This window comes from Branchiostoma floridae, chromosome 16, assembly GCF_000003815.2.
Source record: "Branchiostoma floridae strain S238N-H82 chromosome 16, Bfl_VNyyK, whole genome shotgun sequence".
NCBI classification, from domain to species: Eukaryota; Metazoa; Chordata; class Leptocardii; order Amphioxiformes; family Branchiostomatidae; genus Branchiostoma; species Branchiostoma floridae.
This window is the reverse complement of record NC_049994.1, coordinates 16373031-16399349: the sequence shown is the minus strand read 5'-3', so window position 1 is coordinate 16399349 and position 26319 is coordinate 16373031. Positions and strand designations below refer to the sequence as shown.

The 26319-nt window shown below is 39.2% G+C and overlaps 1 protein-coding gene across 15 annotated transcripts in view; it reads left to right on the top strand.

Annotated features, from left to right (window-relative positions):
• The window catches only part of LOC118403815 (cAMP-regulated phosphoprotein 21-like), a 175538-nt gene that overhangs the window by 60120 nt on the left and 89099 nt on the right, over positions 1 to 26319 (top strand). For 14 of the 15 annotated variants that reach the window (XR_004829699.1, XM_035802643.1, XM_035802653.1 and 11 more), the window contains exon 3: positions 15745 to 15881. The gene's annotated coding sequence lies outside the window, so the exon portion shown is untranslated. Of the gene's footprint in view, positions 1 to 5064; positions 5148 to 15744; positions 15882 to 26319 lie in introns of those variants that run through there. The other variant, XM_035802636.1, reaches the window with a different exon arrangement.

Sequence of the window (26319 nt, the reverse complement as noted above, 5' to 3'; positions counted from 1 at the left end):
ATGTATATGGTTAGGAGTGTTAATTAAGAAACATGTTGGTAACATTACATGTTTGGTATTGACCTTGCAGTGGTGGTGAGTGGGGACTCTGTATATAGATTAGTTCATATCGCAGATTGTGTTAGGAACAGTAGGGATTCTCTTGCCAAGTCTGTGTCGATGATTACATGTTGAAGTATAATTTTGTGGCTTTAAGGAGCAAGTGGACTGAAGGTACATGTATAACTAAGAAAGAATCATGTTTGCCATGGTCGTAAGTTGTGACTTCTGTAGATGACTTTGCATCATCAGATTGTTTGAGGAACAGTAGGAATTCTGCCAACTATTTGGATAGATGTTGTAAGGAGCGAATATTATGTAAGTTGAGGTTATACCAAAATTTATAGAAATACTGTTTATCCTATAGCATGTTTTGGCACTGATTTTGCCATATGGCCGTGATTTTCCTCATTTACAATTACATCATTGGACTGTTTTAGAAAAGTGGGGATTTTAAGAGGCATTTTGCCAACTCCAGGAATATACTTGGTGAAGGAGTGAATTTTTATTTAGCCTATTACTGAGAGCACTGTTTATCATGTTCCATGTGAGTGTATTATATAAATATAACTGCTGTGGACAGTTCTTCTAACAGACTGCACTAGAGTCAGTCGGTTTTGTTCTTAATTGATAATGATAGCAAATCGGGTGACTCCAGATACGAAGGTGCAAAAAGTTTCTTTATACAAAATCAATTTTTTTGTAAAATGGTTTTACTGTAAACAATAATTGTAAATGCTTTGGTATAGCTTTGTTTCAACAAGAAAGTTGTACTACACTGTTTATGTATCATAATGATTTTAGTTCAGGATTTGCAAGTCTGTAATGAGCTATCTATATCAGATTCTGTACAGCCTGTCTGCCAGTATAACTGCCCTTTAGCATAAAACCCCAGCTTCTGTCTCTGTATGGATATAATTTAAGTTAACCGCCCTTCTGCGTAACATTCCAGGTTGAGTCGTAAGTCTTACATAATTAACAGATTTTAATAAGGATATTTTAATTTGGATGCTAGTACATCGTTAACTGAATTTAATTAGGATGTTGTCTGATGTAGACTTCTGAACTGCATGCACAGCTTTTTTAAATTTCATTTTGTAGACTAAGTACATATTTATGACTGTCATTCGCTTACTTAAGTCGTAAATACACTGGGCTTGCCGATATTGCTTGGTACTGGGGATTTATACTACTATTATTATATTGCAATTTTAATATAACTTTCCAGAAGGCCAGTGTTTTAATTTTTAGTCCTTTGGCTCTTTTGGAATTATTATAAATCCTGTCTCTGAGGATGGCTTTATAAAACTCTCTTATTATTCATTGTACATGCACATATGTATAGTGGACAGATAGGGTGTTGCTAATCTTCTAATCTAGGTGCCACATAGGGATGTTTCCTATACTAGTAATGTAGTGTGGTATGGCCTTAATATTATCATAGCCCTGAATTAATTTTCTTCAACTTGACATCAAGTCATCTGTAGATTTTCCCCCTAGGTAGTCTTCAATTTCATGTTTCAGTGTAGCATATCTGTTTTTTCATAGTTTTGAACCGAGAACCATATAACTCAATTAGCGCAGCCTAAATAAAGATCGTAGCCCCGAATTCATTTGCTCCAACTGGACATCTGACCACCTATTGGGTTTCTGTAGCCTTCAGGTCTGTCTGTCAAGTATGTAGCGTAATCTTTATTTTTCAAATAGTCCAAGAACCATATAACTCAATTTGTGCAGCCTAAATAAAGATTGTAGCCCCAAATTCATTTACCCAACTGGACATCGGATCACCTATGGGAGTCTCTGTAGCCTTAAGCCTTAAAAAGTCTCTGTACCGCATGTCTTTTTTTTTTTCAAATAGTCCAAGAACCATATAACTCAATTGGTGCAGCCTAGATAAAGGTCGTAGCCCAGAATTCATTTTTCCAACTGGACATCGGACCACCTATGGGAGTCTCTGTAGCCTTCAGGTTTGTCTGTCAAGTATGTAGCATAAACTTTATTTTTTCAAATAGTCCAAGAACTATATAACTCAATTTGTACAGCCTAAATAAAGATTGTAGCCCTGAATTCATTTCCCCAACTGGACATCGGACTACCTATAGGGTTTTTGTAGCCTTCAGGTCTCAGTACAGCATATCTATTTTTTTCAAATAGTCCAAGAACCATATAACTCAATTGGTGCAGCCTAGATAAAGGTCGTAGCCCAGAATTCATTTTTCCAACTGGACATCGGACCACCTATTGGGTTTCTGTAGTCTTCCCATGATGCTATGTGCTGAGTGGGAGGATTGAGTGGGTGGATGGTGCTGATTGCAGAAGAGCAGTTGCCGCAAAGTTGGTGTCTCACAGCTCACTGGATTTGTGTCATTGAGTGGGGCTCTCCTCTTGTGTATTCCATGAATATGAATTGTATAGGGAGCTTGGAGGGAGTGATTGCTAAGCATTGCCTGATATCAGAGCTCTAAGTCTATCAAAACCTAAGGTAAGATACTTGTTACCATATAGTTGTTGGTCCCTGTCTTCTAAGTTAGTGTCTCCTATGGATTGATGTCATGTACTGGAGCTCTCCTCTTTTGCACAGGCCATGAATATGAATGTAGTCGAGGGAGGGAGTATGTGCTAAGCATCAGACCCCTAATTCTATCAAAGCCTACGGTAAGATGCATGTAATTGTTATTACCATCGTAACTGTTGTTTGTCCCTGTCATCCAAGTTAGTGTCTCCCATAGCTCAATGGGTTGATGGCAAAGCGTAGAGCTCTCCTCTTTTGCATAAATATGAACAGTATAGGGAGGGAGTGGGTGCTAAGCATTACCTGATATTGGACTTCTATCTTAGCCTAAGGTAGGTAAGATTATTTGTTACCATATAGTTATTTGTCCCTGTCTTCTAAGTTGGTATCTCCCATAGCTCAATGGGTTGATGTCATGAAGTGGAGCTCTCCTCTTCTACAGTCCATGAATATGATGAACAGTAGAAGCCGCTTAATTGCACGGTCTATTTGCCAGTGAATTTCGTGCAATTATCCGACTGGTGCAATAATGCAAAGTTATCTAGCTGGACCACACTGGTTTTGGATTTGGAGATTCCGTGCAGTTTACAGAAGTGTGCGTTAATCCGTTGTGGAATTAACTAGCTTCTACTGTACAGTGCAACAAGACAAAGCTCTGGCCATGCCGTCTAAGGTATAGTAAAAGAACTTTCATAATAATTAATTGTTGTCGCCGTGTTCCACAGCCCACTGGATTTATGTAATAGATCTAGAGAGGAGCTTTCATCTGCCACATCTCTTGAATACGAACAGTAGGAAGAGAGTATGTGCTAAGCAGAGCCTTGACTAGGACATCAAAGGTATAGTAACGAATATTTCATTATAGTTAACGTTGTTGGTCCCTGTCTTCCAAGGTGGTGTCTTCCACAGCTCAATGGATTTAAAAAATTGTCATTGAGTGGAGCCACATCTTTCATTAACTATAAGTCTATGAATATGAATGTTAAGGAGGGAGTGTAATGATCTTTCATCGTATTTGTTGGTCCCCGTTTTCCAAGTTGGTGCCTTCCACAGTTCCACAATTGGATAATGTCATAGAGTGGAGATCTCTTCTTAATCTTCCCCAGTCCCTGAATATGATTATGAGCATTGACGGAGTACGTGCATAATAATGAATATTATATACAACCTGGGGGACCCTGGTCAGGACATCTAAGGTGGGATATTTGTCATTGTAGTCGTTTGTCACCATCTTTTACAAAGCACAAGCTAGACATTTGAAATTAAGTGTCATGTTCCCTCAGAAATTAAGAGAGTTCTAAGCAGTACTGTAAATGCATTTAAGTTCGCGGGGATTTAATTTCGCGATAGCGGGAAAAAGGACTTTTCGCGGTGGATTTAACTTCGCGGTAACACCATAGACTGCAATCTAATACCATAATAGAAAAATGTTCGCGGTGGATTTAAGTTCGCGGTGAAGTGGTCACCGTGAAAACCGCGAACATTAATCCACCGCGAACATTTCTGCATTTATAGTACTGTAAGCAGACAGAGCCCTGGTTAAGGGTGTCCAAGAAATTTGTCATCATAGTCATTGGTAATCTTTGCCAAAGCACAAGCTTACTGTAAGCAAGACGTTTTGAACCTTAGAACTGTCATGTTCTCTTAAAAATCAAAAGAGTGTAAGGAAAGAAATTCTTCATCTTAGTCCTTGGTCCTCTTCTTAGTGAAACTAGATGCTAGACATTTTGAAATTTAGAAGTGTCCTGGTCCCTCTGAAACCAAGACAAGAGTGTGCCAAGTATTATTACAATGAATAAGAAGAGAGGCCGGGACATCTAAGGCAAGATATTTGTCATCGCAGTCCTCGGTCCCTGTCTTTGGGAAAATACAAGAGACATTTTGAAATGGTCCCTCCGTAATCAAGAGAGTTTGCCAAGCAGTATGATGAGAAGAAAGGCCAGGACGTCTAAGGCAAGATATTTGTCATCACAGTCGTCAGTCCCCGTCTTAGCCAAAGAGATTAGGTTCACGGGGCACGAGAGAGTGTTTTTCCCCACCAGGGGCGTAATCTAATATGTTTGTAGCCACCAGAGAACTGTTCTTTAATATAGGAAGGTTTATATTGGATTCTGGGCTTTCAGTCAAATTATCCACGTCTCCTAATTTATCATGCTAACGAGGCGCGTAAAACTTGTGGAATCTAATTATCTGCCCTCTCCGTCTAAGGCCACGGGTTTAAGATAATAAGAAACCCTAGCCGAGACTGTTCACCGTCCACCGCAGAGGGATGAAGGGAAAAGAAGCGGAATTTCTTTATTGCAATTGTGACGGATCTCTTCCTGCCGTAAAAAAGGGGAGTGCGATCCGCCGAATGTAATTCCAATCCTCCATTTCCCCCTGTGCCTTGTGTCACTCAACCTGCCCCCTCAGAAATCAATATGATGATGTAATGCTTCTGCCAAAACTGCCTTACGATAGCCGAGCATCTCGGCAGGGGATCGTGTTACACCCCTTCTTTAGCATAGTTTGTCCCATCCCGAGAAACCAGTGCCGGCAGACGCTCTCTCTCTCTCTTCCTCCTACTGTCATGCTCTGCAATTTCTGCAGCATTGTAAGTTGTCTTCCTTGTCTTTTTGTCTAAAGAAGTTATGGTTGAGCTGTGCTGTTCTTGTCTCTAACAAAGAATCTATGGGTTTGTGTGGGGAGGCTGTAAACTTGGCTCTTCTGTACTGTTTATGTCATGACAGGGGATCCAAATGATGGGTCGTGTACCGCCTGAAGGCATGATGTCATCATGGCTGGAATTTGTGTATTGATTAGCCCGAGTTGGCAGATCGCAAACCGGGGTGAAACGCACAGCTGTCCGTCACTCCTTTGTTAACACGGCGGCTGAATTATCCCATTCTATTAATAATGCATGCAGTTTGCTATTAACCAGTTGTTGTAGAGGTAGGGTTGCTAGGGAATGGGTTGTTGCTTGGGATGCGACTCGTTCTGTGTGAAACGGTCGTTTTGGGATGTTTTTTAGCGGTGATGACTAAGCCGAACCGCCCTGAAACTTTGGTATATTGATCAGGTTTAGTGAACCGGATCGTGCTGATGACACTGCCGCCATTCAGCTCCGCATGACGTCATGGTGGGCCAATCAGAGCCGGCAGGGATTGCGTCATGCACTACGCAAACCATTTGCCATTTTTTTCATTCATTCTCGGTTGAAGGTTGCTTGCTAAGGCTCTGTATATGGGTGTGCCGCCAAGGACAACCACACGGCTTATTCTAACCTCGGGAAACGCTGTGAATTCGTTTTGAAATTTTAAACACAAGGGAAAAGGGGAAGATTCATAAATATGAGACACTCATTTGTTGCGATGTGATAGAGGCAGTGATTATGGTGATTAATTAAAATCTGATATCGATGGGCCCCCCACTGGGGTTCCGCCCTGTTCGACTGTTGTGATTTATGTTTCCTGTTGGCTGGAAAATATGTAAGTCACCTTGGATGAGCAAACACAGCCTCGGTGATTTTTTTCTGAAAGAAATGGTTTTGGATTTCTTTGGGGCAAGTTTTCATTCATTCATTGTGTTGTAAATTAATTAGTAAATAAATAAATTAGTAAACTAGCATGGTAGACCCAATAGTGAAATAGACTACAAAAATTGTGGAATGTACATGTATATATTAGAGGTCAACAAACATACCCTTGCTGATATAGTTCTGAACTGATGGTTTTGGATTTATTTCAGCAAGTTTTTGTTCATTCGTTTGTTGTGAATTGATTGATAAATTTGCATGATTTTGGTAGACCCAATAGTGAAATAGACAAAAATTGCAGAATATATTATATAGTTTATTACATGTATACTATGTCAACAATTATTTATGTTTCCTGTTGGCTGGAAAATGTGTAAGTCACCTTGGATGAGCAAACATATTCTCGGTGATGTTTGGAGCTCTGTAAAGATGGTTTTGGATTTCTTTTGGGCAGGTTGTCTTTGATATTTTAGTTGTAAATTAATTAGTAAATTAGCATGATTTTGGTAAACCCAATAGTGAAATAGACAATAAAAATTGCAGACTGTATATATAATATATATATCGGGTTAACAAGCTTAACGCTTGCTGATGTTGGGAGTTATGTACAATGGTTTTGGATTTCTTTTTAGGACAGGTTTTTCATTCATTCATTTTGTTGTGAATTAATTAGTAAATAAATGAGTAAACTAGCACGATTAGGGTATACACAATAGTTAAATAGACAACACATGCATGTATGTATCGCTTCAACATAGTAATTCACATAACCCTTGCTGGAGTTTGGAGTTCTGCAAGAAAGGTGTAGGATTTCTTTGGGCAGGTTTTCTTTCATTGATTTGTTGTAAAAATTAGCATAGTTTTAATAGGCCTAAATAGTGTGTGAATTTTTAACTTAACCCTTGCTAATAATAATATAATGAATTTTTGTGTTTTGCTTGGATGGTTTTGGATTTTTCAGGGCCGCATGAATCTGTTTTGTTGATTTGTTATTAATAATTAATAAATAAATTAGCATGTTTTTGGCCTTACAGTGGCTTCTGTATCAGCAGGAAGTTTGCTGATTAGATTGGCAGCAACTTGAAAAATCCCTACTTATCTTGTTGATAATAATGAGAAGTTTATTTGCAAGTTCGTGCCCGAGGGCTAATAGATAGCTAGGATTAGGAATCCAACTTGTCCTCACCTGACCTGTCCTATTCCCAAAGTCAAGTAGTTTGGCATGTTCTAAATTGTTGGAATACTTCCACTTATCTGTACTTTCATCATGTCCTTCTTTAGCTTGACTGAATGTTGAAAAGGTTGTATTCTCATCATGGTTCATACTCTTCAGATTTGAGGTATATTAAGAGCTCGGCACTCGAGACCTTATATCTATTTCAGGAGTCTCCTTTAAATTTCACCTTTAAGTTAGTGAACTTTTACTACCCTGCCTCTGTTGTATGTTGAAGTTGAAGTTCCAAGTTGATAGAATTTTGTGAGGAGGATATATTTAGAGTCTAACACTCAAAATTCCAGGGATAATTCTGCCTTTCAGGAGATTCATTTAGAATTCACCTCTATAGAACACTTACTACCCTGCTTCTGTTATATGTTAGCTTTACCTCAAAGTCGAAGTTCCAAGTTGATGAGATTTTGTGTGGGGATGTATTTAGAGTAGAGTAACATTCAAGATTCCCAGAACTCTTTTAGGAGACTTGTTTTAGAATATATTCACAAATGGAAAACTTATTACCCTGCTTCTGTTATAAAGGCACTTGTAACTTGAAGTTGAAGTTCCAAGCTGATGAAATTTTGCTAGCAGGATATATTTAGAATCATTATCTCTTTCAAGAGATTCGTTCAGAATTCACCTCAGCACAACCCTTACTACCCTGCTTCTGTTATAAATGTGTAAGTGTAACCTTGAAGTTGAAGTTCCAATTTTGTTACAGGATATATATAGAGTCTTAACACGCAAGATTCCTTGGATTATTATCTCTTTCAGGAGACTCTTTAGAATTCACCTTAGTGGAAACCTTACCACTCTCTTCCTACTGTGTCTTGATGCGATCTTGATAAGATTTTGTGAAGAGGTTGTATTTATAGAGTCTTGCATTCTTATCTCTTTTAGAAGGCTCCTTTAGAACTCGGAGAGTGGCTGCCTACATACAGGAATAGAAACGCTCATTTGTTCGGGATCTGCGTTCTTAATCTTGTTGCCCTTGCAGCTGCACCTTGAAGCAGCGTCTATATTTGGAATCAGACAGGTCTTGAAATTGTTGTAGGCACTGGAAAGGTTTGGCAAGAGAAAAGTCGTTTTCCACTAAACGATTCATTTGGAAATAATGTTGGGTTCTCGACTTAACTTGGCAATTGACAAGAATTGGCAAGCTTTTTGACACCCCTTCGTGACAATTACTGATTTTAAGAATCGAGAACTGAGGGTTTTTTTTTTTCAAGGCTCAAAATACTTCTTTTTCTGCATAACAACATTGACTCAGGCAACTACCCGTAGTTAAATAACTGTTATGTGATGCCTGAATGCTAACCTTTATTGACTAAATCATTGATTTATTGATCAATACCTTGATATAACTTTTCTGTGGAGTTTTAACCTTAGCGTGAACTTTTCTGGGGAGTTTTTGACTGTATGATTAGCATGTAGAGGTGTTCACAGATGCGTACTCTGTTGAGTCGATAATGTTCGCTTCCTCAAAGTCATTGATTTTGTTGTCTTCCATTCAGAAGCAGAATAATTTCTTTTTGGGGTTGTATTACAACTTGTAACTTTCGCATCTACTTTTCTGGCGAGTTTCTGACTGTATGATTACCATCCAGATGTGTTCACACATGTGTGTGCTGGTAAATCGTGAAACGGTAATGTTCGCTCCGTCAAACTCAAAGTCATTGATTTTGTTGTCGTCCATTCAGAAGAAAAATGATAATTTTCTTGAATTGTAGCCTTAGATATATATAATGTAGCATCTACCTTTGGGGGGAGTTTGTGACTATGCCATTAATATCTAGATCTGTTCATAGATGCATATGCTATTGAATCAATAATAATGTTCGCTTCGTAAAACTCATTCATTGTGTCGTCTTTCATTCAGAAGCAAAATTGTCACTTCTTTGACTCACTGAGTTTGACTTGTAACCTCAGCATCTGCTTTTCTGGCGAGTTTCTGACTGTATGATTACCATCCAGATGTGTTCACACATGTGTGTGCTGGTAAATCGTGAAACGGTAATGTTCGCTCCGTCAAACTCAAAGTCATTGATTTTGTTGTCATCCATTCAAAGTGAACCTGACTCAGCCCATTCAGCGTGTGACTGGATTTTTCACACTCCAGGGCAGACGTACGGTTCGACATGTACATGTATGTAAGTTCAGGGCTCGAAATACCGCCTGCATATGCAGGTTAGTGCAGGTAAGATTGGAGCTGTGCAAGTATTTCTGATGTCTACCTGCACCTAACCTGCACTGGTCCATGTACTGGGTTTTAGACATAAATGTCCTACAATGTATAATATGGCTGCATATGGATTGTTCCTAGCTGCATTGACTGTTACCACCAATAAAGTATAAATCTAAAGAAAAAATAGCAAGAGTCCCTGAACAATTTTATTGTGATCCGTACTTCCTAAATTCAGAGTGGTGCAGGTAATTTTCAATGTTAGTCCTGCACCAGTGCAGGTATGCAGAAAAAAAAAGTAAAAAAAAAGTATTTCGAGCCCCTGAAGTTTGATAACGACGCGGTGGGTGGGCCGCCCATATGTCGTGTATTGATCGCTTCGGCCCCAGAGAGCGGGGAATATGTTCGGGGTACAGGTTGACTTGACCTTGAGGTGACCTTGAGCGATGCGGAGGGTCTGTGGGGAGAATATTCCGAGGTGACCCGGGGTCCCAGAGGTGGCGGCTTGGGAGGAAGTGCGCTGCACGGCTTGAGGACACATCCTTCATCCTGCCACTGCAATAACATTCGTCGTTTCTCGTTTCAAGTACTCACAATTTTCACAAATTCGAGGTAGTTTATTTAGAATCATCCCTCATTGAGGTTTGCCACATTTCTTGAATGATTGACTGCACAGGTGACTATCACCCTTGTAAGATGTCAACTCAGAGACTGTTAAGTGTGGTGGGTTCTTTGATGTGCAAGAGGTATGGCTGTCCCCTAGGAAGTGCGCTGCACGGCTTGAGGACACATCCTTCATTCCTTACCACTAATCAATAACATTCATCAGTTCTCGTTTGCCGTTCTCACGTTTTTCACTAACTTCAGAATAATTCTTCGTTGAGATTTACCACGTTAGTGGAAGGATTGACATATAGCAGGTGACTATCACCCTCAGGCTTTTAGCTAGGATTTAATAATAGGGAGTCCAAACTTATTGGTGAGTCGCGGTAAGTGACTATTGTAGGGGGTCTGGGGGCATCCACCTTCCATGGTGCAGAGTTTTTGATGATTCTAAGTTTAAAAAGTGCATTCTTAGGTATCCCAAGAGGCAAAAATACTGTTCCAGAGGTCACAGTAGAAGACTGTGACCACAGATGACCTGGCAGCATCCCTGGTCAATCAGAATTTCATGCTTGTCAGTCATTTTTTCCCCAGTGTAAGGGCGTCCAGGGGCATCAAATTTCTTGTTATTCTAAGAAAAGTGCGTCCAGATGACGCATTGACACATGCCTGGCTAAAAGCCTGATCACCCTTAATGTGTGGTGGGTTCTTTGATGTATTAGAAGTGTGGCCGTGCTCCAGGAAGTGGGCAAAAGGACACATCCTTCATATGTTACCACTTCAATAACATTCGTCGGTTCTCAATTCCCGTTCTCACATTTTTCACAAAAATCAATGTAGTTTATTTAGAATTATTTGTTTATTAAACTTTACTACACAGTTGTCGGAAACCAGGAAATAATTTGATTCAGCATTTAGTAGTCACTGTGTTTCTATTAAGATTGTGGCACTCTTTTACATTCATGGAAAATGAAGAAAAAATTCAAAACCCATGTTCAAATGGTATATGAAACATGTGCATCTTAAATTGAAATTTGATACACCGTTGCCATAAACCAGGAAATAATTTGATTGAGCATTAGTAGCATTTTTATGAAGATTGTGGCGCTCTTTTACATTCATGGGAAATGAAAAACATCATTCAAAACACATGTTGAAACATGCCAATTTCACTTGATACACCGTTGCCGGAAACCAGTAAATAATTTGATTCAGCACATTGGTAGCATTTTTATGAAGATTGTGGCGCTCTTTTACATTCATGGGGAACGAAGAACATCATTCAAAACACATGTTATGGCATATAAAACATGCCAATTTTACTTTATACATATAGTTGCCAGAAACCAGGAAATAATTTGATTCAGCACATTGGTAGCATTTTTATGAAGATCATGGTGCTTTTTTACATTCATGGGGAATAAAAACATCATTCAAAACGCATGTTCAAATGGCAATTTATCAAACATGTGCATTTTATATTGAAATTTGATACACCGTTGCCGGAAACCAGGAAATAATTTGATTCAGCACATTAGTAGCATTTTTATGAAGATTGTGGCGCTCTTTTACATTCATGGGGAACGAAGAACATCATGCCGTAACGGTTGGTCGTTTCACACCTCTCGTATAACGGAAGCGGTAAAGCATTTTCAATTTCCCCCCGCTGGCATGCCGCATGCGCATTCCGACAAGTTGGGTCACGTTCAAGGACGCCGTTCTAACTGGATGTTCCGTTACCTTACTGGGGATACCGCCTGGAGGCCTACGGAAAAAATGTTGTGTTTCCTGTTTCAGTCCTGCATAAATTAGAGTCAGTAGGTAGGGAAAAAATGTTGTTTCCTGTCTCAGTCCTGAATAAATTGGGGTTCACATTCAAGGAAACCATTCTAACAAGATGTTCTGTTACCTTACTGGAGATACCGCCGCCAGGCCTGTGGAAAATATGTTGTGTTTCCTGTTTCAGTCCTGTATAAATTAGAGTTCACGTTCTATATATTGCCGTCAGGCCTAGGGAAAATACGTTGTGTTTGCTGTTTCAGTCCTGGATAAGTTAGGGTCGGTAGGTAGGGAAAAAATGTTGTTTTTCCTGTCTCAGTCCTGAATAAATTGATGTCAGTAGGTAGGATAAAAATGTGTGTTTCGTGTTTCAGTCCTGAATAAATTAGGGTTAGTGTCTAGGGAAAAAATGTTGTGTTTCCTGTTTCAGTCCTGGATAAATTAGGGTCAGTAGGTAGGGAAAAAATGTTGTTTTTCCTGTCTCAGTCCTGAATAAATTAATGTCAGTAGGTAGGATAAAAATGTGTGTTTCGTGTTTCAGTCCTGAATAAATTAGGGTTAGTGTCTAGGGAAAAAATGTTGTGTTTCCTGTTTCAGTCCTGGATAAATTAGGGTCAGTAGGTAAGTATTGCCTTTTTTTCTTCTTTTTTTTAGACTCTGATTGGCAGGTGGAAGAAGAAAGGAAAAGAAACACCAGCAAAAACAATGCGTTTTTCCATACTTGAAAATATCAATGAATTTCAAGCCCTGGTTACCTCAGCTAGATTAACATATCAGTCTCAGTACCTGAGTTATTAGTAGATACTACATGTTGTTCTTATTTTGCATTCCATAGGAGTTGGAAGGCTTCTTTTTTTTAGTCTCTGATTTGCTACGAAGAAGAAAGGAAAAGAAACACCAGCAAAAACAATGCATTTTTCCCAACTGGAAAATATCAATGAATTTCAAGCCCTGGTTACCTCAGCGAGACTAACATCATTCCCAGTACCTGAGGTATTATCGTAGATACTACATGCTGTTCTCATTTTGCATTCCATAGGAAACTGTGGAAAATATCAATGAATTTCAAGCCCTGGTTACCTCAGTGAGACTAACATCATTCCCAGTACCTGAGTTATTATCGTAGATACTACATGCTGTTCTCATTTTGCATTCCATAGGAGTTGGAACCCATCCATGAATGGGAAGGACATGTATGTTGGCTCGTATCCAAGTATCATGATGGCATAGTATACAAGCCTTAATGATGGGTATTATCACACGCCTGCTTCGCTAAAATGGCTTTGAAGTAAATGGTAGTCACTTTATGGCGGAATTAATTTTTTTATATCAATATTTTATACTTATGCTAATGTTAATTTCAGGGGTGGTCTCGCTAGTACAAGTAGACATGATATGCAGTCTTGCCAGAAGAATTATTTTGGATACTGTTTTTAATTCCTTGTACAGTATTGTTATGATTCAACATATGACTTTGAAGTAAACAGTATAGTCACTTTATGTCGGAATTAATTTTTTTATATCAATATTTTATACTTATGCTAATGTTAATTTCAGGGGAGGTCTCGCTAGTACAAGTAGACATAATATGCAGTCTTGCCGGAAGAATTATTTTAGATACTGTTTTTTTTAATTCCTTGTACAGTATGTTATGATTCAACATATGACTTTGAAGTAAATGGTAGTCACTTTATGGTGGAATTAATTTTTTTATATCAATATTTCATACTTATGCTAATGTTAATTTGAGGGGAGGTCTCGCTAGTACAAGTAGACATTATATGCAGTCTTGCCGGAAGAATTATTTTGGATACTGTTTTTTGATTCCTTGTACATTATGCTAATGTTAATTTCAGGGGCGGTCTTGGTGGTAGACATAATATGTAGTCTTGCCACACATGACAAGCCTAAAGAAATTGTTGGAGTATTTTGGATACTGTTTTTTTTTAAATTCCTTATACAGTATTTTATGGTTCAATACATGACTTGAACCATATAAATGGTACAGTTCATAGCAGAATTGATGTTTATATCAATATTTCATAGTTATTCTATAAGATTCAATGCATTTAAGGCTAGAATAATTGTTTCTTTGAAATCTTAAGTAAGAATTAAGGTAAAGAACATTGAAAACAGAGGGTTGGAGGGAAAACTTGAACCAGACTACAAATGTATATTCACTGCCTTAAACCTTGTAACGTTATGTCGCCTTTATGTGCTGGGTATCCTATATCCGTTTATTTTAAAATTAAAACAGGATGAGGATGTTTAGGAATTTCAATGACTCAAAAACTGCAATATTTTGAAAATATTTGAGTTTGACACCACTTTCTGTGCATTTGTTATCCCTAATTACACTGTTTTATATACGACGGATATAAGATACCCCACGAATAAAGGTGAAGTAGCGTTATATCAAAGTACAGACTTTCCTCAGACTCCATATTGATTTTTTTAGATCAGCAATAATGTTCCTAAATCCAACTCTGGGATCTAACAAATTGAATCAGGGCAGCCAAATGGGTGTCGTATGGCCGCTGGACAATGTCCAGACACAAAATTCCAGGACATTGCGACTATATAGCCGCCGGTGACATTGAGTGTCCTTGTGACATGTCTGAATGTCAAGTTCACGCACAGAACCCCTGCTGTGATTTGAAACAGACACCGGCGACACCCTCTGTTTTATACCGAAGTGTCCAAAGTCATTCCAGTCTACATGCTTTGATAAATCCCATATTGATGAAGTGGATTAGGGTAAGATCCTTTCCCGTACTGTCCACTGATAATGCTCCTAAATGACATTCGCTGCTCAACAGGGCTTGAAATACTGGGTGCTTGGTTTCATTTATTTAGTTCTGTGCTCGTGTACCTTAAGTTTGTGCAGCCAATTTGGAGCTGTGTGTGCCCCTAAATTTTAATGGAGGGTGCACATTTGCAAGTACATTTTGTAGGTACTATTCTGCACTGGTATTGTTGAAAAATTGAGAGATTTTTTCTGTTACTCATGTTAGAATTTGTGAAGTTATGTATAGAATTTCAGACTGAAGCTCTTAGTCGCAGGGCAGTAAAGTTTTTAAATAAGATTTTGCTGACCTCCTACTTTATCTCATGCACCCAGATTTTTTCTGTTCACCAAAATTTGTAGTCTATGATTAGTTGTACTAAAATCTTTAGATAATTGGTCATAATTATCTGTTCACCTATTGAATACTCTCCAGATTTAATTTCGAGCCCTGCTGTACTATAATCTATGGATTATGCTTGTTAGGCTGATTTTCTGTCAGAATATTGCTTCGACCTTGAGTAAGATGGGTTTAACCCATGATTGATGTTTGTTCATGTTTTCCCCCAGGCTAGCTATTTGACAAAACTGCCTGTGCACTGTAAACTTCTTTATTTTTGCAGTGACTAAATTTCCTAAATACTGTAAATGCAGAAACTTTTGCGGAGGATTAATGTTTGCGGTGTTCGCGGTGGCCGCTTCACCTCGAACTTAAAACCACCGCGAACATTTTTCGATGGCAGTAAGAGACTACAGTGCATGGTTCTACCGCGAAATTAAAACCACTGCGAAAATTCCTTTTTCCCGCTACCGCAAAATTAAATCCCCGCGAACTTAAATACATTTACAGTAACTGCTTTGAATTTCCAACCTTGCCAAAACGCATTGTTGGTTGGATAATGTACATACCTGTCACATTCATTCTTTGTCACAATTTGCTGTTGGAAACTGTTAAAGTTAACCCAATGATTGATTATGATGTTTTTTCACTGTTTTTCTCCAGTTGTTGGTTGTTCAATGTACATTCCTGTCAAGTTGATTCTTTGTCACATAAATGTTGGAAACTGTTCAAGTTAACTTAATCATTGATGTTTTATTCACTGTTTTTCTCCAGGCTAAACATTTGACAACCCAGTTGCTACATCTCGCTTGCTGAAGTTGGTTGTGTCAGACTGTCAACAGAGTTGCCGGCTCACCCGTCCTGTCACAGCCACACCTTTGCCTGATTGTTCCCAAACAGCTTCAAACACTGTAAGTTGGTGTTATGGTTTTTTGGGTGGATGTTTGCTTGATAGAATAAAAATGCCCATATTTGCAAAATTCGTATTTTTTTCTGAAGTGTATTGTATAATTTGCCATGTTCCCACCAGGTAGTATATTTGATTGAAATCTATATTGATACAACAAAAGTACAGTGACTTTCATAACGTCTGTTAGTATTACAGCTACAACACATAAACAAATCCATTGGCTACATATATTGAATATCTACAGATATAAATAAGTCATCACGTTGAGTCTAGCGTGTCATATATACTATTGATTCTAAAGTATGAACAATCTTTGATATATTTGCCTACTTGTACACAGTAAGGATCTCCTACCAGAATGTAGTTGAATTTATCAATCGAACAGAAAGTATCGTCCCGTGATCTATCAAAGTACTGGAATCCCACTTAATACATTTTGTAGATGATGATGATGAGAGTCCTGCACTGGAAACTGTCTTCTGTTGGTTCTGTCATTATAAATTCAATCATACCGGGATAAAAGGGGATTTACCTATGCTCCTAAATGTCAGACGGTAGTATGCTGTACTCTGTTATGCTTTATGAGTAGAATGACCAAGTGGGTAGAGTGTTCGCCTTGCATTCGGTAGGTCGTGAGTTCGATTCCCAGCCTAGTCATAGCAAAGACTTTAAAAATGGTACATGCTGCTTTCTCAGCTTAGCACTCAGCATTTGGGAAAGACAAAGAGTATGGTACATACACGTCAACCAGTGGGCTAGCTAGTCCCCTGCTGTAGTGGTTGCACAAAGCTGTGTGGCCCAGGGCTACAGAATTGGAGATGGGCACTGCCCTATGCACCCTTTGTATGGGAAGGACTTAAAGTTTTAACCCTGTAATGCCAGGTCTGGTTGCCTTCATCATCATCATCATCTGGGCGTGCTGGTTGCACGGATGACCATGACTCTCTTCCTCCATCCTTCCCTATCCTCCATAGCCTTGGGCAGATCTTCAGCCGTGCAGCCAGTATCTTCGCTAATCTGGTTGCCTTGAGCAAGACTGAATATCAATGTGTTCAATGACCCGAGCTCCTACGGACTTTCTTCAGGATTACTGCAAATTCAATTCCTTTTGTTGTGATTCTTACAGTATATGAGGTGTTTGAAGTGTTTCAAATTCGTAAATTCAGTAAACGTTTTGACGACCATCTGTCACCTTCATCAGTACAAAATGAAGCAAATATTATTGACGCTATATGAACTAGACAGAGTCAGTGCAATCCGAACTTAACCTATGGTATTGTGACGTAATTACTTGACTTTAGAATGTTCTCGAATGTGATACGTGAAGCATCCTTGCCGCTTCGTGACGTAGCGGCAGGCATATTGACAAGTGTTTTGTTGTCTTCTCTAAATCATCTTTTCCTGAAGATATCTAAGAACATAGAAAATAATTTTATCTGGCCTTCAGTTACTGTTTACCTTTTTTGTATGTGCTGTGCACACATACATATATACTCCCAGCAAGTGCAGTCGTCGCTTCCATGGGTTATCATAAGGCCTAGGAAAAAAAATGTTGTGTTTCCTGTTTCAGTCCTGAAAAAATTAGGGTCGGTAGGTAGGGATTATCTTTTTTTTTTTTTTTTGTATTTTTTTTAGGCTGGCCAAAATTCTTGTGATACATATTACAATACAGTTGAACAAAGTAAACTGAAATGCATGATGACACTTGTCTTTCAATGTCAAACTTTAATTTTGTGCATGATAGATACATTTATCCTTCATTAGATAGGACAAGCAGTGTTTTACTTCAACAGGAAGCAGGCTAAATAAAAATTCTAACTGGAAGCTATGTGACTCCACTGCCCACCCAAAAAAAAAGTCTAGGGTCGGCAGGTTTTTTTAGGGTAGGTAGGGAAACAGGAAACACAACATTTTTTTTCCTAGGCCTAAGCAATGTACTTCCTGCATGAAGGGACGATAGTATCAACCTAACCTCCAGTACACTCTCTCTCCCGGCTGGTTCACATTGCTCTGTGCCCCAGGGGCTGCCCGACGAGCTTGTCGTTCCAATATTTGGCAGTGGGGTCGGAAAAACACAGAAGAAAAGCCCTCAGGCAGGCTGGAAGGTAAGCCTGGGATGGGAGCGCTGTGTTTGTTGTTATGTGTAATATCACGGAGACTGCAGGGGAAACATTCATCATCCTAACTGTGTATGGATGGTTATGGGCAGGGTTTTGTGCAGCTTATTCTTTTGTGTGACTGCAAATCTGTCCAGGACCAAAATCTCATGCGTTTTCCTTCTTTCAAGCTTGTGATCTACGTTTGTGAGATGCTTTTCCCTGCCCGTGTATCTTTAGTTGTGTTGTCCCCTTTTATTTTCTTAGAATTGTGCACCATTTTACTGTTGTTAATGGTTGTGTTCAGGTTTTGGTAGAGGATATTCTTTTGTGTGTTGTAGTGTCTATGCAGCTCTGTCAATGACCAAAAGTGTCATTCTTTTTGTCTTTTTATAAAGCAGTCCAATAGCTTATGATTTATCTTTGTAAGATAATTTTTTATCCCTGCCTAGAAATCTAGTGTTGTAGTCCCCTTTTGAAAATGATCCTTCTTATGTCATGTATGGATGGTTGTGTTCAGGGTTTGGTTCAGGTTTTTCTTTAATTTGTTTTTATGTATTTCTTGTCTGCAACTCTTTCCAGAACCCAAATCTCTGCTTTGTCTATTCTAAAGGCCGAGGATTGTGGCCTGAGGTTGTTGATGAAATTTTCATTTCCGCTTATTAATCTGTGTTTTCCCATTTCAAATTTTGTGTCAAAAGTTAAATATAGGGCATAGAATTCACAAATTGAAACTTTATAATCTATATTGCTTCTAGTGAAAATTCATTTTTGGACAGTTGTGCCAAGGGCTTACAACCCTTTCCTGTTTTGTTTACCAAATCTTGCCATAGAAACTGCCGTATGTTCCCAAGAGGCATAGGAAAATGTACCAACATCACCACCAAGCAGGCTAAATCAACAACACTCTTTCTACACCTCCACAGTGCACACAATATGCCTGCTGACTCTGTAGCCTGGTAACTGTTTGCTTTACATAATGGAGCACACAGAAGGGCACACAGGTCGGCTCATTTGTCAAGCTGTGTTAGTCTTTTGGTACAGTTGACCTTTCATCTCCTGTAGCGCATTGGATGAACACTGGTCGGGCCACAGGAACCTAATTAGTTGGTTCTTAGGTTAAAAACTTGACATTCAAACATGTCACAAGGACACTCTGTCACCGGCGGCTAGACGCTTATACTGGTATTTTGTTCCTGGACTTTGTCTAGCATACGGCACTCATTTGGCTGCCCTGATTCAATTTGATAGTTCTCAGAGTCAGGTTTAGAAAAAAAATTGCTGATGTAAAAAAAAATCAGTACAGTCTTGTCTTTGTTCACACAATTTCAGGTAGCGAATATAGTCAGATGCAAGTTTTGGTGAAATCGGTGTCCTCAGACAAGGAGACTGTTAAATTCATTTCTCCATTGCACTATTCGCTTGTACGGACTGTGTCATAATGTCAGTGTTCTTGTCCTATTGTCATTGTAATGACTTTATTGTGGATTGTAACAATCAATGCAATTCAAGGATGCATTTGTCAGCAACTATATCTCTGCTATGTTGATGTTCTTTGCATGAAAAATAAGTTTTCCTCCCAGTCCCTTTTTTAGTGTTGATCTCTTGCTTAGTATTGAGAGCTGAACTCTACAGACTAATAGATTCCATGTTCCCCCGCTTCATACGACTAAGTAATATAGACAAATTTATATTCCTTATGAATCTAGACAAACCTTTACTTATAAAGCATATCTGTTCTACATTTTCAATATCACAAAGAAACGAGAAGAAGCCGAATGTACGCAGTAGAATACGATTCTTGAGTAGTGTCGATTCATTGTATCATTATATCATGTTGTATCATTTATATATTGTGACCTGTACTGAACCCAGTGGGTATGAATGTACAATAAAGGTCTTCATTCATTCATTGATGTTGAAATGTCTAAGATCCATGGAATTGAATTGCTTATGCCTGAGTATTGTGGTAATGATGAATGTGCCTTGGATATAAGAGTCATGTACTGCTTATCAGCAGGGCCATCCTGTATGTTAACACATAACAGCAATATTTCCAGCACCACAGACATCAACAAGTTATAGCAACTACTTGGTTGTGCACAGAGAACTTTGTTGATTGCTTTAATTGATATCCCTAGATAATTTCATCAGATTGGTGAATGAAGGCAGCTTCATCTACTGACAATCTAACAATTCAGTTGTATTTTTGCTATCGTCCTCACAGCAATACATCTTTTTCTCACTTCAGGATCTTTACAAATGTTCATTTTAGAGTGTCAGAAAACCAAGGAAATATTTTGGCAAAGCCTTAGTATTATAGCAATGATGAATGTGCATGGGATACATGTATTGGTTATCAGCCCATGTTATCTGCAGGGCCATCCTGTATGTTAACACATCACAGCAATATTTCCAGCACCACGGACATCAACTATAGTCATTTTCATACAAGGATGTGGTAGACAGCCAAAATGTCAACAAGTTATCAACTTCTTGGTTGTGTAACAAGAATGTTGTTAAGTACTGTAATTGAAGTGTTGGTGGATGACTACATCAGCTGTATATACCAACTATTTAGCTGTATTTCTGCTACCTTCCTCACAGCAATAGTTGCTGGTTCTATCTTTTTTTTCACTGCAGGATCTTTATAGAAATTCATTTCAAAGTGTCAGAAAACCAAGGAAATAGATCGAAAGAGCCTTAGTATTATAGGCATGATAAATGTGCATGGGATACAAGTATTGGTTATCAGCCCATGTTATCTGCAGGGCCATCCTGTCTGTAAACACATCACAGCAATATTTCAGAACCAAGGACATCAACAAGTTATAGCAACTACTTGGTTGTGCACAGAGAACTTCGTTAATTGCTTTAATTTTTATTCATAAATAATTTCATCAGATTGGTGGATGAAGTTAGCTCCATCTACTGACATTTCAGTTGTACTTTTACTACCTTCCTCACAGCAATACCTGCTGCTTAGATATCTTTTTCTCACTGCAGGATCTTTACAAATGTTCATTTTAGAGTGTCAGAAAACAAAGGATATATGTTGGCAAAGCCTTAGTATTATGGGCATGATGAATGTGCATGGGGTACACGTATTGGTTATCAGCCCATGTTATCTGCAGGGCCATCCTGTATGTAAACACAGAACAGCAATATTTCAGAACCAAGGACATCAACTATAGTCATTTTCTCTGCCCTTAGGGATGTGGACAGCTGATGGACCCCAGAGAAGGCATTATTTTCTTAACGTTATCTTTTTGCTCACTGCCATGTTGAAGTTACTGTCTCTTAGAGAGTGGAGGTAATGTTTTGGGTTTCTGTGCGTGCGTGCGTGTGTCTGTCTGTCAATCTGTATTTCCAGATATTTTTGTTCAGTGTTACTCTAGATCCTCTGGATGGATTGTAATGATATTCAGTATGAGGGAAGGTGTTTGGAAGAGGAAGGTCAGGGTCAGTTTGAGCCCCATGGTGTGTGACCTTGGTATTGCAGCAAAACTTCCAGTTTCTGTCACTTGTCCTGGACATACTACAATCCTAATTTTTTTTTTTTTTTTAATTTTATTTTTGGTGCATAAAAGTGCAAATGCACCCAGTACAGTAGAAGCCGGTTAATTGTACACCCCATTTGCCAGTGAATTTAGTGCAATTATGCGACTGGTGCAATGATGCAAAGTTATCTTGCTTGACCGCACTGGTTTGGGATTTTGGGATTCCATGCAATAATTAGAAGTGTGCAGTAATCCGTTGTGCAATTAACTGGCTTATATTGTATTTCAAGCCCTGCACTGTGCCAGGTTCAAGCCTGACTTTGACTTTATTCAGATCCACTTGTAGCTAACAACATTAATGTGTTGCCAGCTATTCTTCCAGTGGTCTACATAAAATACATTAATACATGCACAACATTACATAGTACATACATAACATGATATGTACATTGCAAACTACTGTAAATGCAGAAATATTCGTGGTGGATTAATGTTCGCGGTTTTTGCGGCTGCCGCTTCACCGCGAATTTAAAACCACCCCGAATATTTTTCCATAACAGTAAGAGACTACAGTGCATGGTGCTACCGCGAAATTAAAACCACCGCGAAAAGTCCATTTTCCCGTTACCGCAAAATTAAATCCCCGCGAACTTAAATGCATTTACAGTACACAGCTGAGGGAAAATACAAGTTCATTTAGTAACTGTGTTCCAGTGGCAAGCCATTCGGTAGAGGAAGCGCTTCCTTTCTGCATTGGTCCTGGGTTTTAACAGTTTGATGCAGTTGTTGTTATGTAGCCTGACAGTACATCGTTAAATGAAACAGCCAGCTTTGATCTTGTACTTCACACATGGTGACTCAGACATGCTCGGCTGAGAAAGGTGAACACTGACGGCAGACGGAGTCCATAAAAATGGAGTCTCTTTTTTGTAAAACATACTCTCATGTCCCTAATAAACATACCTTCCGGAATAAACATACCCCCCGGACAAATCCTCAATATCTAATAAACATACCCCCCGGAATAAACATACCCCCCGGAAAATTACCAAATTGACAAGTATTTAACTGTGTCCATGCTACTTCTGTCCAAAGAAAAGAAGATGATAAGCAGGTAGGTTCTTTTTATTTACTTATGCCTAAGAACCACATCAGTTGTATAAGTAATGAGCTGAAGAACTAACGTTATAACAGATATCTTGTTCGAATTATGATATTTTCTCCATTATGTAATAAAAGGTACAGTGAAACCTGCCTTATGAGTAACCTGAGTATAGGGGCCACTTGGCCATTTCGGTCAGTTTTCGTCGGTCCGTTGGATTTTTTACCTAATCATTAAGAAATACTTAGTAGTCTATAGCGGTCACCTGTCGAATGCGGTCGCGGCCAGACGATTTTCGGTCCGGCCGCTATGCCAACACTGCCGCGGTCACCGGCGCGGCGCGACTGGCGGGGTTCACTTTTTTCAATTTCTGCACTACATCAGCAAAATGTAGGCTCAAATTAGACGATTTACGAAGGAAACGTTGAATAAAGAAACATTATACAAAATTATGTGATTTTATGCGAAGTTTTTCCACCAAAGTGGTGTTGAATTGACGCGGCGTTTTTTCTCGTCTCAGACTCTTTGCACTCTACGTATACCCTTCTCTACATCGTCATATCTGTGCAAACTGGAAGACTATATGGACAGATTTTACAAATAGACCGTCCGTTCATGTATCTGATGTTTTAGGTTCTTGAAATGCATGTACGCTGTCCCAATTTTCGTATATTCCGCGGGCCAAAAATGGAAATCTCCGTCTCCGGTAATTTTCCAAGATGGCGTCAGCAGCAGATAAACAAGGTCACGAGGGGTCAGTGGGCGACTCCATTTTTCCAAGGTAAAATGTCGCAACAAGAATTCTCATGTGTAGCATGAAATACAGTGATTACGGTATAAAAACGATTAAAATCTATTACATGAAACTTTTTTATGTGAAAACTAGACTAAGGCTGATTTTTGCCGGAGAAATAAGCCTACGTAGAGAAAGTTTATTTCGACGTGACCTTCTCGGCATAATGGCACATGCATCTACAGAGGAAAGTGTTTGTGGCGATTTGAAGCTTAGAAATGATTATGAACTTGCTGTTTTTACCGACGAATTCCTGCCGTTTTGGAGAATATGCGGCGTCAAAACTCATATCACAAGGGAAACGAAGTTATAGTTGTTATTTTTACGTCCAGTATTTATTATGTGAACCAAGGAGCTTTTATCAGCTGATAAAAGCTCCTTGTGTGAACGAATCACTCTTCCGCCTCGCTGACGAAAGAGCATGGAACCACAAGACCGGAAATTCCTCGTGCAAGGTGCTGGTTTACGATGTAAACAGAGACTGTAAACTACTACTAAATTAAAACTAAAAGTTATTTATGTAAAAATTGTATTTCAAAACGTCAGTGTGGTGTTTTATTTTCCCCCAAGAACAACATTTACTTCGTAGCGTCATAGCGAGATGGAACGAAATCACCGAAAGTGTATCGCGTACGCGGGTCAAAACGCGGGGAAATCCGCGCTGTTTCGCCCGACAAATAGTGAATTTTGAGCAAAAATACCGCGGAAATATGGGCAGAAACCCCAAAAACTTCAATTCTTTGAGGGTCCTGGCTTAGCAAAGCCCCAATTTTCAGAAAAAAAAATAAACGTACCGTCCAAAATAAGAACGTACCGGGCGGATTGTGAGGCTGAAAAAAATAAACGTCCCGGTACGTTTATTAGGGACATGAGAGTACATTTTAGAGCTTGCCTGTGAAACAAACTGTTTTAAATTCAGAATAGTATATCCTGAAATTCTATTGGAATAACGGCCAATGAGTTTTTTTTTAAAACTCTCAAGGGCTAGGCATGGGCTAAAGGTATCTTGGTAAAAAAAATCATTCCTTTTTTGTTAAAATCTCTATAGTATATCTCATACAAGATTCGTAACAAAGTACAACAAAAATCATAGGCAGTTAAATTTTTTTCCACTTTGACCAGTCATAAATTTTCATTTTAATGATAGGGGCATACTTCGCAAAAAAATGAGTTGATGGCTTTTCCATGTGTACAAAGGATACATCATGTGCACATTATTTTCTCCTAGATGGGGCTTTCACATTTCTTCGCCCCCAGGTTTTAGAGATGGCTTCTCGGAAATGTTTCCCCATTATGTGCAGCTTCCCACCAGCTATAACTTAGGCCTAGGGAAAAAATAGAGGGACCATAGAGGGACCTTCCGACCCTAGCCCTTTTTTGGGGGGGGGGGGGGGTGAGCCCTGGCAGAGTACATGTTCCTTCTGACTCCTGAGACTCCTGAGACTCTATAGTATATTGAAGTAAAAAACTATCACTTTGTTAAACTACATTGCATCACTAGAGTTTGGGCCAGAGTCTAAAAAAGATAATTTCCTTAGCTAACAACTGTAGTTTTTTTCAGATCTGACACAGGAAACACAACATTTTTTTCCTAGGCCTTAGAAGTACAAAGAAAGTACTAGACTAGTACTCCGTTCTCCACAGAAAAGTCTGTCTTCCCATCTGGACACGTAGAGACTCCCCCGGCCACCAGGCTTTATTTATAAGTAGGAGGTGATTTATGGGTATGCTGAAGCCCTAATGGTGGTTCGGAATCCCCCGCCGTCTCTCCTGACGTCCGTTGGCAGGTTTTCAAGAAATTTTAAGATAATGTTGAAATTGTAAGAAAAAATGTTTAAATGTTGTAATTGTACATGTTCCAAATGGGGTAGGGATTTTCCCGAGCAGCCTCGTAACCCCTGCTTCGCCTATTGAGTCAGTGAAGTCAAGCTTGCCTAAGCTTGATGTTTAAGAGATGCTGCTACTAGTACAGTTATCGCTATGGACCGCTCTTCATCTTCATGATTGCAACATCAGGCCCTACAAACCTGATTTGTAAAAAAAATTGTAAAAAAAAAAGGACATGGACACATAGAGACTCCCCCGTCCACCAGGCTTTATTTATAAGTAGGTGGTGATAAATGGCCATGCTGAAACCCTAATGGTGGCGCGGAATCCCCCGCCGTCTTTCCTGACAACCGTCGCCAGGTTTTGGAGAAATTTTAAGAAAATGTTGAAATTGTAAGAAAAAATGTTTAAATGTTGTAATTGTACATGTTCCAAATGGGGTAGGGATTTTCCCGAGCAGCCTCGTAACCCCTGCTTCGCCTATTGAGTCAGTGAAGTCAAGCTTGCCTAAGCTTGATGTTCCTGACTTAGGGAGAAGAGATGCTGCTACTACTAGTACAGTTATCGCTATGGACCGCTCTTCATCTTCATGATTGCAACATCAGGCCCTACAAACCTGATTTGTAAAAAAAATTGTAAAAAAAAAAGGACATGGACACATAGAGACTCCCCCGTCCACCAGGCTTTATTTATAAGTAGGTGGTGATAAATGGCCATGCTGAAACCCTAATGGTGGTTCGGAATCCCCCGCCGTCTCTCCTGACGACCGTTGGCAGGTTGTTGGCGGAGATAACACTTGTTGTACCCCCGCACAGGAAGCGGTCGTGGGCTGGGCACTGAGCTGGGCTGATCCGCGCAAAGGTTAGGTGCTGAACACCTCGAGGGGCTGTCAGACCCTTCAAGACTCAGTATAGTCTAAATGGAGATGCTTTGGAAGATTTGAAATTTTTAAGAAAATGTTATCAATGTTTTTTGTGAGTTTTAAGAAAATTGTGGAAGTTTTCCGAAGACATTGTCAAATCTTCCCAGAGTAAAATAATGAAGATTGTTCCAAGATTTTGAGAACAGGTTTTAAGGAAATTTAGTTACTGATCATAAACACCTCCAGGCACTACCAAACC